The sequence below is a fragment of the Oncorhynchus masou genome, chromosome 28, assembly GCF_036934945.1.
Source record: "Oncorhynchus masou masou isolate Uvic2021 chromosome 28, UVic_Omas_1.1, whole genome shotgun sequence".
In the NCBI taxonomy this organism is placed as follows: Eukaryota; Metazoa; Chordata; class Actinopteri; order Salmoniformes; family Salmonidae; genus Oncorhynchus; species Oncorhynchus masou.
In genome coordinates, this window is record NC_088239.1 from 10,156,783 (window position 1) to 10,170,524 (window position 13,742).

At 44.3% G+C, this 13,742-nt stretch overlaps 1 pseudogene; it reads left to right on the plus strand.

The window, feature by feature from the left end:
* Positions 1-2,122: 2,122 nt before the first annotated feature.
* Positions 2,123-13,380, plus strand: LOC135518486 (zinc finger C2HC domain-containing protein 1A-like; annotated as a pseudogene).
* Positions 13,381-13,742: the final 362 nt, after the last annotated feature.

Genomic DNA, 13,742 nt, shown 5'->3' on the forward strand with positions numbered 1-13,742 from the left:
AGCTGCTCTTCCTCCCGGGGAAGGACTGCCCGTTCCATGATCTCGCCATCACGGTTGACAACTCCATTGTGTCCTCCTCCCAGAGCGCTAAGAACCTTGGCGTGATCCTGGACAACACCCTGTCGTTCTCAACCAACATCATGGCGGTGGCCCGTTCCTGTAGGTTCATGCTCTACAACATCCGCAGAGTACGACCCTGCCTCACACAGGAAGCGGCGCAGGTCCTAATCCAGGCACTTGTCATCTCCCGTCTGGATTACTGCAACTCGCTGTTGGCTGGGCTCCCTGCCTGTGCCATTAAACCCCTACAACTCATCCAGAACGCCGCAGCCCGTCTGGTGTTCAACCTTCCCAAGTTCTCTCACGTCACCCCGCTCCTCCGCTCTCTCCACTGGCTTCCAGTTGAAGCTCGCATCCGCTACAAGACCATGGTGCTTGCCTACGGAGCTGTGAGGGGAACGGCACCGCAGTACCTCCAGGCTCTGATCAGGCCCTACACCCAAGCAAGGGCACTGCGTTCATCCACCTCTGGCCTGCTCGCCTCCCTACCACTGAGGAAGTACAGTTCCCGCTCAGCCCAGTCAAAACTGTTCGCTGCTCTGGCCCCCCAATGGTGAAACAAACTCCCTCACGACGCCAGGACAGCGGAGTCAATCACCACCTTCCGGAGACACCTGAAACCCCACCTCTTCAAGGAATACCTAGGATAGGATAAGTAATCCTTCTCACCCCCCCCTTAATGATTTAGATGCACTATTGTAAAGTGGCTGTTCCACTGGATGTCAGAAGGTGAATTCACCAATTTGTAAGTCGCTCTGGATAAGAGCGTCTGCTAAATGACTTAAATGTAAATGTAAATAACAGTTGTGTATCTTTTTAGATCAAGAATACTAATAGGCATGATCCGATTCTCTTTCCTATCTAGGCATCATATAATGTACAGCCACATGCAAATCCATAAACTCCACCAATAAAACATTGAAAACCTTAACATGACTTCTGGCAATGTCATTATTTTTGTTGCCATCCATCAATGGTTGAATTGTGTTATTTTTTCTTTGTATATGCGTACAGAGCTTCCAATGGCTGGAGCCAATCAATGTAGTCAATTAAAAAGACTCAAACGTATGTGAAAAGATGTGGTCAAAGTATAAAATGTTGCTGTTTTTTTATTTTTTTTTATTTTTATTTTAGTTTTTGTTACAACAACCAGGTCTTCTTAACATTTGCCATAACTAGTAAGCCTTACACCCTGAATGTATATGGGCTCCCAAATATGCACCTGGGAACACATGGAAGGGGTGGGACCACATGCACTTTTAAGTAATTGAGCCAAGAACATCATTTCTATATTATAATTAAAATCATTGACCCATAAGAGAACACATAAGTAAAGCATGACCCATATAGAATTAAAACAACATTATTCTTAATGAGAAATATATTCTAATAAACAAATGTTTGCATAACGAAAGACAAACTGTCTCCAACAATGTATTTAGGTATGTATAAAACGTTGATATTGGCAGTAAGGTCATTGAGAATAACAATAGTTATTGTGGGAGGTTTAGGGATAAATATAGTGAAGATCATGATTTTTAAAGATGTGTTCACAGTGGGGATTCTGAAAGAGGGGGATTAGAATCCCAAAGTGATAGGATTCTGAAAGAGGGGGATTAGAACCCCAAAGTGATAGGATTCTGAAAGAGGGGGATTAGAACCCCAAAGTGATAGGATTCTGAAAGAGGGGGATTAGAACCCCAAAGTGATAGGATTCTGAAAGAGGGGGATTAGAACCCCAAAGTGATAGGATTCTGAACGAGGGGGATTAGAATCCCAAAGTGATAGGATTCTGAAAGAGGGGGATTAGAACCCCAAAGTAATACGATTCTGACCGAGGGGGATTAGAACCGCAAAGTGATAGGATTCTGAAAGAGGGAGATTAGAACCCCAAAGTGATAGGATTCTGAAAGAGGGGGATTAGAACCCCAAAGTAATAAGATTCTGAAAGAGGGGGATTAGAACCCCAAAGTGATAGGATTCTGAAAGAGGGGGATTAGAACCCCAAAGTGATAGGATTCTGAAAGAGGGGGATTAGAACCCCAAAGTTATAGTGGTAAGAATGATCAAAAAGGTAATTTCAGGTTTAGGGGGGTAATAACTTTATGGAAACTACTATTCACACTATGTGGATCATAAACATGTACAGACATAGAGAACCATCACATCAAGAAGGTGTAACAGAGATGAATGGCTATTCAATGTACAACAGTAGAGTCTTCTGTAACAAGCAATACGTATTAAATACGTTTACATACATCCATCCATGACTGAACAGTTTAACAAATGCTTTGAAAGGTTTTGTAAGGAAATTGTAACAGGCCTCATTCAGCAGTCTGAATGAACCTAGAGACACCAAAACAAAAATTGTTTGGAGAAGCTTCGAGATTATTTCACAAGTAAGGGGCAAAGAGCTGATTTACCTAACTATGTACAGACCAAAGGAATTTCCAGAGTTAGCTATCCCAGAGACTGTGTATGATAACTCTGACTCCTACGTCTAATGGTTATTGTAGATGTTAGCTACAGAGGGAGTTTCCAGTATGTCAAAGAGCTTTATAAAGGCAAAGAGAGTAACGCATTGACCTACTTGACCTCAGAGGGTCAGCCTACTTTATGATAGACAATGCAGGGATGTGTACTGAACCAGCACCCATAATAAAACAAAGGGCTCTATGGTCAAATGCAACTAAACGCTTTAATGAAGTGGCATCTGCATTCATATAGATGATTTCACAATAGTCTAGGAACATCGATTGAAGTATCTGCTTTATACTATTAAGCAAGAAGCCTGATCTATTTCTATAGAAGAAACCCCTTTTTATATTCAGAATCTTAATGAACTAACTCATCAATGTCTTAAAAAAAAGACAACTTAACGTACAGTTAAAGTCGGAAGTTTACCTACACCTTGGCCAACTACATTTACACTAAGTTTTTGTTAATTCCTGACATTTAATCCTAGTAAATTCCCGTCATAGGTCAGTTAGGATCACCACTTTATTTTAAGATTGTCAGATTGTGAAATGTCCGAATAATAGTAGAGAGAGTGATTTATTTCAGCTTTTACTTCTTTCATCACATTCCCAGTGGATCAGACAGTTACATATACTCAATTAGTATTTGGTAGCATTGCTTTTAAATTGTATAACTTGAGTCAACCGTTTCGGGTAGCTGAAATTTTCCTACCTCATGATGCTATCTATTTTCCTGCCTCATGATGCTATCTATTTTCCTTCCTCATGATGCCATCTATTTTCCTTCCTCATGATGCCATCTATTTTCCTTCCTCATGATGCCATCTATTTTGTGAAGTGCACCAGTCCCTGCTGCAGCAAAGCACTCCACAACATGATGCCGACTTGAAATGTACATGACCCTCTCTCCCTCAGTGACATTGTTAGTTTCTACGATCTCCACCCCTCCCCTTATCAATGCCTTCCACGCACTCAACACATTACAATATTAGTTGCACACACTATATCTTCCTCCAATAACCCTTAACTTCTGGTAGACCCGCTATGCTAACCTGACAGCTAACTGAGCTAGATACGCTGCCTGACAGCTAACTGAGCTAGCCACGCTGCCTGACAGCTAACTGAGCTAGCCACGCTGCCTAACAGCTAACTGAGCTAGCCACGCTGCCTGACAACTAACTGGGCTAGCCACGCTGCCTGACAGCTAACAGAGCTAGCCACGCTGCCTGACAGCTAACTGAGCCACGCTGTCTGACAGCTAACTGAGCTAGCTACGCTGCCTGACAGCTAACTGAGCTAGCCACGCTGCCTGACATCTAACTGAGCTAGCCACGATGCCTAACAGCTAACTGAGCTAGCCACGCTGCCTGACAACTAACTGAGCTAGCCACGCTGCCTGACATCTAACTGAGCTAGCCACGCTGCCTGACAGCTAACTGAGCTAGCCACGCTGCCTGACAACTAACTGAGCTAGCCACGCTACCTGACATTTAACTGAGCTAGCTATGCTGCCTGACATCTGTGAATTGCTAGATGTACTGCACTGTTGGAGCTTGGAACACAAGCATTTCGCTACAATAACAATAACATCTACCAAATATCTGTATGTGTCCAATAACATTTGATTTGATTTTGACATCTGACTGATCTAGCCTGCCTGACATGCATTTTAATAGCAACTTAATGATTTAGATGCACTATTGTAAAGTGGCTGTTCCACTGGATGTCAGAAGGTGAATTCACCAATTTGTAAGTCGCTCTGGATAAGAGCGTCTGCTAAATGACTTAAATGTAATGTAAAATGAAAAGGAAAACAATGCTGTGTTATGTCTTGGATTGCTGTCCCCTCCCTGCTGGCTACCAGAATAATAATTGGTTAGTGTGAATCCCAAATTACACCCCATTACACCCGAATACTTTTGGGACAGAACTAGGTGTGTTCTCCTGTATTAACGTTTTCATGGGAGAAATCCTATGTAGGTAGGCTCTGTGTGTAAGAGTTAGGCATGCAGTTTGGTACCTATAACATTAATTCACATTTAGGAATCGAATTCACTGTCACTATTCTCCAGGGCGTGAAAAAATGCATTATTTGGCTTGCAGGTGCTTAAACATTATGGTAAATGAAATGTCTTGGTACTGTCCTTTTTTAATGACCATACTAGACCCGGAGCATGCAGATATCTAGAGGAGATAATGTGTTTGAATTGGGACTGGTGAACTGCACTGCACTTTAAAGGGAGCATCCACTTATTTGATGTGCTTATACAGTGTCGTCTGTATTAAACCCAGTTTAATCACTGAGGGATACAAGCGTGTGATCTGAGCTGTAACCAGATATGAGTTGACTGCGATTGTCATGTGACCAACCGTGAAGTGGTATGATGTCTAACCACTTCTGTCACTAGTGGTAAATCTCAACGTCCAGGAAGACCTAAAGTACTGGTAAAGAGGACTTTACAATATATTCTGGATAAATATATCAGCATCACAATCAGGGGACAAAACAATTTCTTAGAAGCAAGTGAGAGACTTTGCTCAGAGGATTCTTGGTGTTGCTCAAGGCAAAAAAACAACAACAGCCACCAACACACTGTGACGGCACCACCTCGACCTAGTTAGCCCTTCATCATTCTACACCAATGGGTCACTGAAGTGTGTGTGTGTGTTCCAGCCAGAGCCTTCCAAGAAGCTGTCCAACTGGCGTAGGAAACACAAGGACTTCATCGCCACCATCAGAGCTACCAAGGGCCTCACTCAGGTCATGAAGGAGGGGGGTTACCTCCACCCTCCTCCTATGTACCAGGTAACACCACCCTGATTGTATTGTTCTAGATTATATCCAGTGACTGTGTTCCAGATTATATCAAGTGACTGTGTGATTGTGTTGTTTCAGATTAATTCCAGTGACTGTGTTGTTTCAGATTCATTCCAGTGACTGTGTTGTTTCAGATTCATTCCAGTGAATGTCTGATTGTGTTGTTTCAGATTCATTCCAGTGACTGTGTTGTTTCAGATTCATTCCAGTGAATGTCTGATTGTGTTGTTTCAGATCATATCCAGTGGCTGTGTTGTTTCAGATTAATTCCACTGAATGTCTGATTGTGTTGTTCCAGATTCCATCCGGTGACTGTGTGATCAAATAAAATTGTAGTTGTCACATGCGTTGTAAAAAACAGGTGTACATTTACAGTGAAATGCTTATTTTACAGGCCATTCTCAACACTGTAAAGAGAGAAAAAAGAAATAATAGAAAAATAATATCACAAGGAATAAATACGCAATAACTTGGTTATATACACGGGGTAAAAGTACCGAGTGCTGGTGTACGAGGTAATTGAGGTAGATATGTACAGTGCATTTGGAAAGTATTCAGACCCCTTGACTTTTTCCACATTTTGTTACGTTACAGCCTTACTCTAAATTGTTTTTTATTTTTTATCCTCACCATCTACACACAATACCCCATAATGACGAAGTGAAAACAGGTGTGTAAAAATGTTTGAAAATGTCTTAAAAATAAATAACCGAAATACCTTATAAGCATTCAGACCCTTTGCTATGAGACTCGAAATTGATCTTGGAAAGGCACATACCTGTCTATATAATGTCCCACAGTTGACAGTGCATGTCAGAGCAATAACCAAGCCATGAGGTGGAAGGAATTGTTTGTAGAGCTCAGAGACAGGATTCTTTCGAGGCACAGATCTGGGAAAAGGTACCAAAACATTTCGGCAGCATTGAATGTCATCAAGAACTCAGTGGCCTCCATCATTCATTTAATGGAAGAAGTTTGGAACCAGACACTACCTAGAGCTGGCCGCCCAGCCAAACTGAGCAATCGGGGAATAGAGCCTTGCTCACGGAGGTGACCAAGAACCCGATGGTCACTCTGACTGAGCTCCAGAGTTCCTCTGTGGAGATGGGAGAACCTTCCAGAAGGACAACCATCTTTGCAGCACTCCACCAATTAGGCCTTTATATTAGAATGGTCAGACAGAAGCCACTCCTCAGTAAAAGGCACATGACAGCCTGCTTGGAGTTTGCCAAAAGGCACCTAAAGACTCTCAGACCATGAGAAACAAGATTATCTGGTCTGATGAAGCCAAAAGTAAACTCTTTGGCCTGAATGCCAAGTGTCACGTCTGCAGGAAACCTGGCACCATCCCTACGGTGAAGCATGGTGGTGGTGGCAACATCATGCTTTGGGGATGTTTTTCAGGACAGGGAGACTAGTCAGGATCGAGGCAAAGATCAACGGAGCAAAGTACAGAGAGATCCTTAATGAAAACCTGCTCCAGAGCGCTCATGACCTCAGACTGGGGTCAAGTTTCACCTTGCAACAGGACAATGACCCTAAGCACACCGCCAAGACAATGCAGGAATGGCTTCGGGACAATCTCTGAATGTCCTTGTGTGGCCCAGCCAGAGCCAGGACTTGAACATCTCTGGAGACACCTGGAAATAGTTGTGCAGCAATGCTCCCCATCCAACCTGACAGGGCTTGACAGGTTCTGCAGAGACGAATGGGAGAAGCTCCCCAAATACAGGTGTTCAACGCTTGTAGCGTCATACCCAAGAAGACTTGAGGGTGTAGTCACTGCCAAAGGTGCTTCAACAAAGTACTGAGTAAATGGTCTGAATACTCATGGAAATGTGATTTTTCATTTTATATATATATATATTCCTCTGTATATATAATTAGCAAAAATGTCTACCTATTTTTGCTTTTTCATTATGGGGTATTGTGTGTAGATTGAAGAGGGATGAAAACAATTAAATCATTAAGACTGTAACGTAACAAAATGTGGAAAAAGTAAAGGGGTCTGAATATTTTCCGAAGGCTCTGTAGGTGGTGTAAAGTGACATGGCAACAGGATCAGGGCTGTAACCAGGGTTTTAGTGCTTTTCTATACAATAAAAAGAAATAAACATTAATGTGCTATTTGGAGAACAGCAAAAATAAGCCAAAATGACCACAGCCATTGTCACCGTGGCTGCTGTAGGTTCATTCAACTCAGTCCATCAACAAACACATAGCCTATTAGCTTTACAATTGTAATGTTTTACCCCTGAAAGAGGGGAAATATGATTCACACTGACACTTAGCATTAGCGATAAAACAAGTGTTTTGCATTTTAATATAGGCCTGTAGGTTTATAGGAGGCCTAGGCCCATGTGGAGATCTTCATATTGATTGGTAACTTTTTTCATAAGTTTAATAAAGATTTTCTCATGGGACCCCAACCCCAAGGGCCACTGTACTAACCCCATGGGACCCCAACCCCAAGGGCCACTCTCTGCTTGCTTCCTCTCTCTGTCTCCCCTGCTTCCTCTCTCTGTCTCCACTGCTTCCTCTCTCTGCTTGCTTCCTCTCTCTGTCTCCACTGCATCCTCTCTCTGCTTGCTTCCTCTCTCTGTCACCACTGCATCCTCTCTCTGCTTGCTTCCTCTCTCTTTCTCTGTTTGCTTCCTCTCTCTGTTTGCTTCCTCTCTCTGTCTCCACTGCTTCTTCTCTGTCTCCACTGCTTCCTCTCTCTGCTTGCTTCCTCTCTCTGTCTCCACTGCTTCCTCTCTCTGCTTGCTTCCTCTCTCAGTCTCCACTGCTTCCTCTCTCTGTTTGCTTCGTCTCTCTGTCTCCACTGCTTCCTCTCTGTCTCCACTGCTTCCTCTCTCTGCTTGCTTCCTCTCTCTGCTTGCTTCCTCTCTCTGTCTCCACTGCTTCCTCTCTCGGTCTCCACTGCTTCCTCTCTTTACTTGCTTCCTCTCTCTGTCTCGACTGCTTCCTCTCTCTGTCTCCACTGCTTCCTCTCTCTGTCTCCACTGCTTCCTCTCGCTGTCTCCACTGCTTCCTCTCTCTGTCTCCACTTCTCTCTGTCTCCACTGCTTCCTCTCTCTGTCTCCACTGCTTCCTCTCTCTGTCTCCACTGCTTCCTCTCTCTGTTTGCTTCCTCTCTCTGTCTCCAATGCTTCCTCTCTCTGTTTGCTTCCTCTCTCTGTCTCCACTGCTTCCTCTCTCTGTCTCCACTGCTTCCTCTCTCTGTCTCCACTGCTTCCTCCTGCATGCATTGCAGCTTGCCTCAGCCTTCATCGCTGAGCGCTGTAAAGCAAAGTTAATCTGAGAACTGTGTGATTGTGTTGTTTCAGATTATGTCCAGTGTCCATCCTGCCAGCGGCGGTTCAGTGAGAATGCAGCAGACACATTAAATTCTGTAAGGAGCTGCCCGTACACAGATAGGAAGGACAGCACTGACCCATGGGTATGAGTGAAGGACAGCACTGACACATGGGTATGAGTGAAGGACAGCACTGACTCATGGGTATGAGTGAAGGACAGCACTGACCCATGGGTATGAGTGAAGGACAGCACTGAACCATGGGTATGAGTGAAGGACAGCACTGACACATGGGTATGAGTGAAGGACAGCACTGACGCATGGGTATGAATGAAGGACAGCACTGACTCATGGGTATGAGTGTTTAACGGTTCTTTTAAGTGTGTGAGCAATGCACAGAATAGAATGGTGTGGGTGTGGGTGTGGGCACACATGCAATCTCCACAGTTCTTCTGTGAAGAAGGCCAAATCTCCTGCTGTGTCTTACTCTTCCTCCTGTTTACCCCAGAGATCTGGCCTGGCCCAGCATTCCGGTAACACACACACAAGCACACACACGCTGGTCCTCACAGTAAGATGATGGTAGAGATATTTGTGTAACCCAGGGGTTATTTCACATGCTTGTCTCTTTCTGCTCAGTCTCTTTTACAAAACGGTCTCTGTCTTCTAGAGGACATCTCAAAATAGACCCAGTCTCTTCTGTGCTAGGCCACAGTGACTGAAACTAACACCGGAGCTAGCACTCTGTAGTACCAAACTAACACTGGAGCTAGCACTCTGTAGAACTAAACTAACACTGGAGCTAGCACTCTGTAGTACCAAACTAACACTGGAGCTAGCACTCTGTAGTACCAAACTAACACTGGAGCTAGCACTCTGTAGTACTAAACTAACACTGGAGCTAGCACTCTGTAGTACCAAACTAACACTGCAGCTAGCACTCTGTAGTACCAAACTAACACTGGAGCTAGCACTCTGTAGTACTAAACTAACACTGGAGTTAGCACTCTGTAGTACTAAACTAACACCGGCACTAGCACTCTGTAGTACCAAACTAACACTGGAGCTAGCACTCTGTAGTACTAAACTAACACTGGAGCTAGCACTCTGTAGTACCAAACTAACACTGGAGCTAGCACTCTGTAGTACTAAACTAACACTGGAGCTAGCACTCTGTAGTACCAAACTAACACTGGAGCTAGCACTCTGTAGTACTAAACTAACACTGGAGTTAGCACTCTGTAGTACCAAACTTACACCGGCACTAGCACTCTGTAGTACTAAACTAACACTGGAGCTAGCACTCTGTAGTACTAAATTAACACTGGAGCTAGCACTCTGTAGTACCAAACTAACACTGCAGCTAGCACTCTGTAGTACTAAACTAACACTGGAGCTAGCACTCTGTAGTACCAAACTAACACTGGAGCTAGCACTCTGTAGTACCAAACTAACACTGGAGCTAGCACTCTGTAGTACTAAACTAACACTGGAGCTAGCATTCTGTAGTACCAAACTAACACCGGAGCTAGCACTCTGTAGTACTAAACTAACACTGGAGCTAGCACTCTGTAGTACCAAACTAACACTGGAGCTAGCACTCTGTAGTACCAAACTAACACTGGAGCTATCACTCTGTAATACTAAACTAACACTGGAGCTACCACTCTGTAGTACCAAACTAACACTGGAGCTAGCACTCTGTAGTACCAAACTAACACCGGCACTAGCACTCTGTAGTACTAAACTAACACTGGAGCTAGCACTCTGTAGTACCAAACTAACACTGGAGCTAGCACTCTGTAGTACTAAACTAACACTGGAGCTAGCACTCTGTAGTACCAAACTAACACTGCAGCTAGCACTCTGTAGTACCAAACTAACACTGGAGCTAGCACTCTGTAGTACTAAACTAACACTGGAGTTAGCACTCTGTAGTACTAAACTAACACCGGCACTAGCACTCTGTAGTACCAAACTAACACTGGAGCTAGCACTCTGTAGTATTAAACTAACACTGGAGCTAGCACTCTGTAGTACCAAACTAACACTGGAGCTAGCACTCTGTAGTACTAAACTAACACTGGAGTTAGCACTCTGTAGTACCAAACTTACACCGGCACTAGCACTCTGTAGTACTAAACTAACACTGGAGCTAGCACTCTGTAGTACTAAATTAACACTGGAGCTAGCACTCTGTAGTACCAAACTAACACTGCAGCTAGCACTCTGTAGTACTAAACTAACACTGGAGCTAGCACTCTGTAGTACCAAACTAACACTGGAGCTAGCATTCTGTAGTACCAAACTAACACTGGAGCTAGCACTCTGTAGTACTAAACTAACACTGGAGCTAGCATTCTGTAGTACCAAACTAACACCGGAGCTAGCACTCTGTAGTACTAAACTAACACTGGAGCTAGCACTCTGTAGTACCAAACTAACACTGGAGCTAGCACTCTGTAGTACCAAACTAACACTGGAGCTATCACTCTGTAATACTAAACTAACACTGGAGCTACCACTCTGTAGTACCAAACTAACACTGGAGCTAGCACTCTGTAGTACCAAACTAACACCGGCACTAGCACTCTGTAGTACTAAACTAACACTGGAGCTAGCACTCTGTAGTACTAAATTAACACTGGAGCTAGCACTCTGTAGTACCAAACTAACACTGCAGCTAGCACTCTGTAGTACTAAACTAACACTGGAGCTAGCACTCTGTAGTACCAAACTAACACTGGAGCTAGCACTCTGTAGTACCTAGCACTCTGTAGTACTAAACTAACACTGGAGCTAGCACTCTGTAGTACTAAACTAACACTGGAGCTAGCACTCTGTAGTACTAAACTAACACCGGAGATAGCACTCTGTAATACTAAATTAACACTGGAGCTAGAACTCTGTAGTACTAAATTAACACTGGAGCTAGCACTCTGTAGTACCAAACTAACACAACATCTTGGGCTGTGCAGTCATCAGATTCAGATACAACGTCACTGAACTAAATCACTGATCTCCCTTCCTCTCTCTGCTCTCCTCTCCTCATCTCCCTTCCTCTCTCTGCTCTCCTCTCCTCATCTCCCTTCCTCTCTCTGCTCTCCTCTCATCTCCCTTCCTCTCTCTGCTCTCCTCTCATCTCCCTTCCTCTCTCCACTCATCTCCCTTCCTCTCTCCGCTCATCTCCCTTCCTCTCTCTGCTCTCCTCTCCCTTCCTCTCTCTGCTCTCCTCTCCTCATCTCCCTTCCTCTCTCTGCTCTCCTCTCCTCATCTCCCTTCCTCTCTCTGCTCTCCTCTCATCTCCCTTCCTCTCTCTGCTCTCCTCTCATCTCCCTTCCTCTCTCCGCTCTCCTCTCATCTCCCTTCTTCTCTATGCTCTCCCCTTATCTCTGCACCTCTTCTCTCCACTCCTCCTCTCTCCCCTCACCTTCTCTCTCCACTCATCTCCTCACCTCCTATCTCGCTCCTCCTTTCCTGTCCTCATCCCCCCTCTCCTCTATTCTCCTTTTCTCTCTCCTCCCTATAGGGATCCCATCCATTAAGGTTACCTCTGCAGGATCAGTGAGGAGCGCCCCTTCTTGTTACTCTCCTAATCTCACTGCTGCGTCTGGCCTGACTAGTCCTCGCGTCAATAAATCCTGTCACTATGTAACACACTATAAATGTTCGACCACCAGCAAAAACTACTCCCTGTTTTTCCTTCTTTCCCTCATTCCTTCTCTTTTCATTCATTCTCCTCTCATTCTGTCCCTCCTCCTTACTCCTCCTCTCAGTGTTGGAGGTAAAGCCCCGTCCAGAAGGTTCCTATGGCTCTGTGAAGAACTGTCTGTTAGCAGGGGGACTCAACAAAACAGGAAAGCAGACAACTCCAACTCCAGGTAGGAAAGGGCCTGTCTGAGTGACTGGGAGTGTATTGTGTTGTGATGATTGTGATGAAGTGTTAGACAACTCCAACTCCAGGTAGGAAAGGGCCTGTCTGAGTGACTGGGAGTGTATTGTGTTGTGATGATTGTGATGAAGTGTTAGACAACTCCAACTCCAGGTAGGAAAGGGCCTGTCTGAGTGACTGGGAGTGTATTGTGTTGTGATGATTGTGATGAAGTGTTAGACAACTCCAACTCCAGGTAGGAAAGGGCCTGTCTGAGTGACTGGGAGTGTATTGTGTTGTGATGATTGTGATGAAGTGTTAGACAACTCCAACTCCAGGTAGGAAAGGGCCTGTCTGAGTGACTGGGAGTGTATTGTGTTGTGATGATTGTGATGAAGTGTTAGACAACTCCAAGTCTGGAGAATGCTGATCTCTTGTGGTATTGCTCAGCATAACTAAACCTCTGCAGTGGTTGCCCTCTCTCTCGCTCTCTTTGCCTTTCTCCCCTTCAGGAACGATGCTAAACGCGACAACGATGTGGATAATGGTGGAATGATGACAATGTTCTGCCATGAGTGTGGATCCAAGAACCCTGTAGACTGGGCCAAGTTCAGTTGTGAGTGCGGATCCAAGAACCCTGTAGACTGGGCCAAGTTCTGTTGTGAGTGTGGATCCAAGTACCCTTTAGACTGGGTGAAGTTCTGATGAGAGGAGAGATAGAAGGGAGGAGGAGGATAGGAGAAAAGAGAAGTGGGGAGGAGAAAAATAGGAAATGAAATTGAAGGGTGGTATTTTACTGGAACCCTGGGCTATATCGGTGTTATGACACATAATACTGTTACCTAGCTAAAATAGCACAAGGCCTTCCAGACATTTTTGGGGAGGTCCTAACATCACAGTCAATTTGGCATCAGTTGCCATAACTTTTTATGACATTATTAGGACAGGGTTATGTTGGCATAATTTCCACTATAAACAGGTGTCCATCCAGTCTCTATGAACCATGGTCTATAAACCCTCTCCAATGGAACTCACACTCTCATCCCATTCACTCCCTCCCTACCGTTTCTCTTCTGCATTACGTATTCAATGTGTTACTATTGAAGTGCAATATGATTGACTACTGATTTTTTTAAGAGTTTCATTATTTTATAATGAAGCTGAATGGAATGTGTAATTTGTGCTAAGAGGATGCATTATTTTCATTGGGTCATGAGT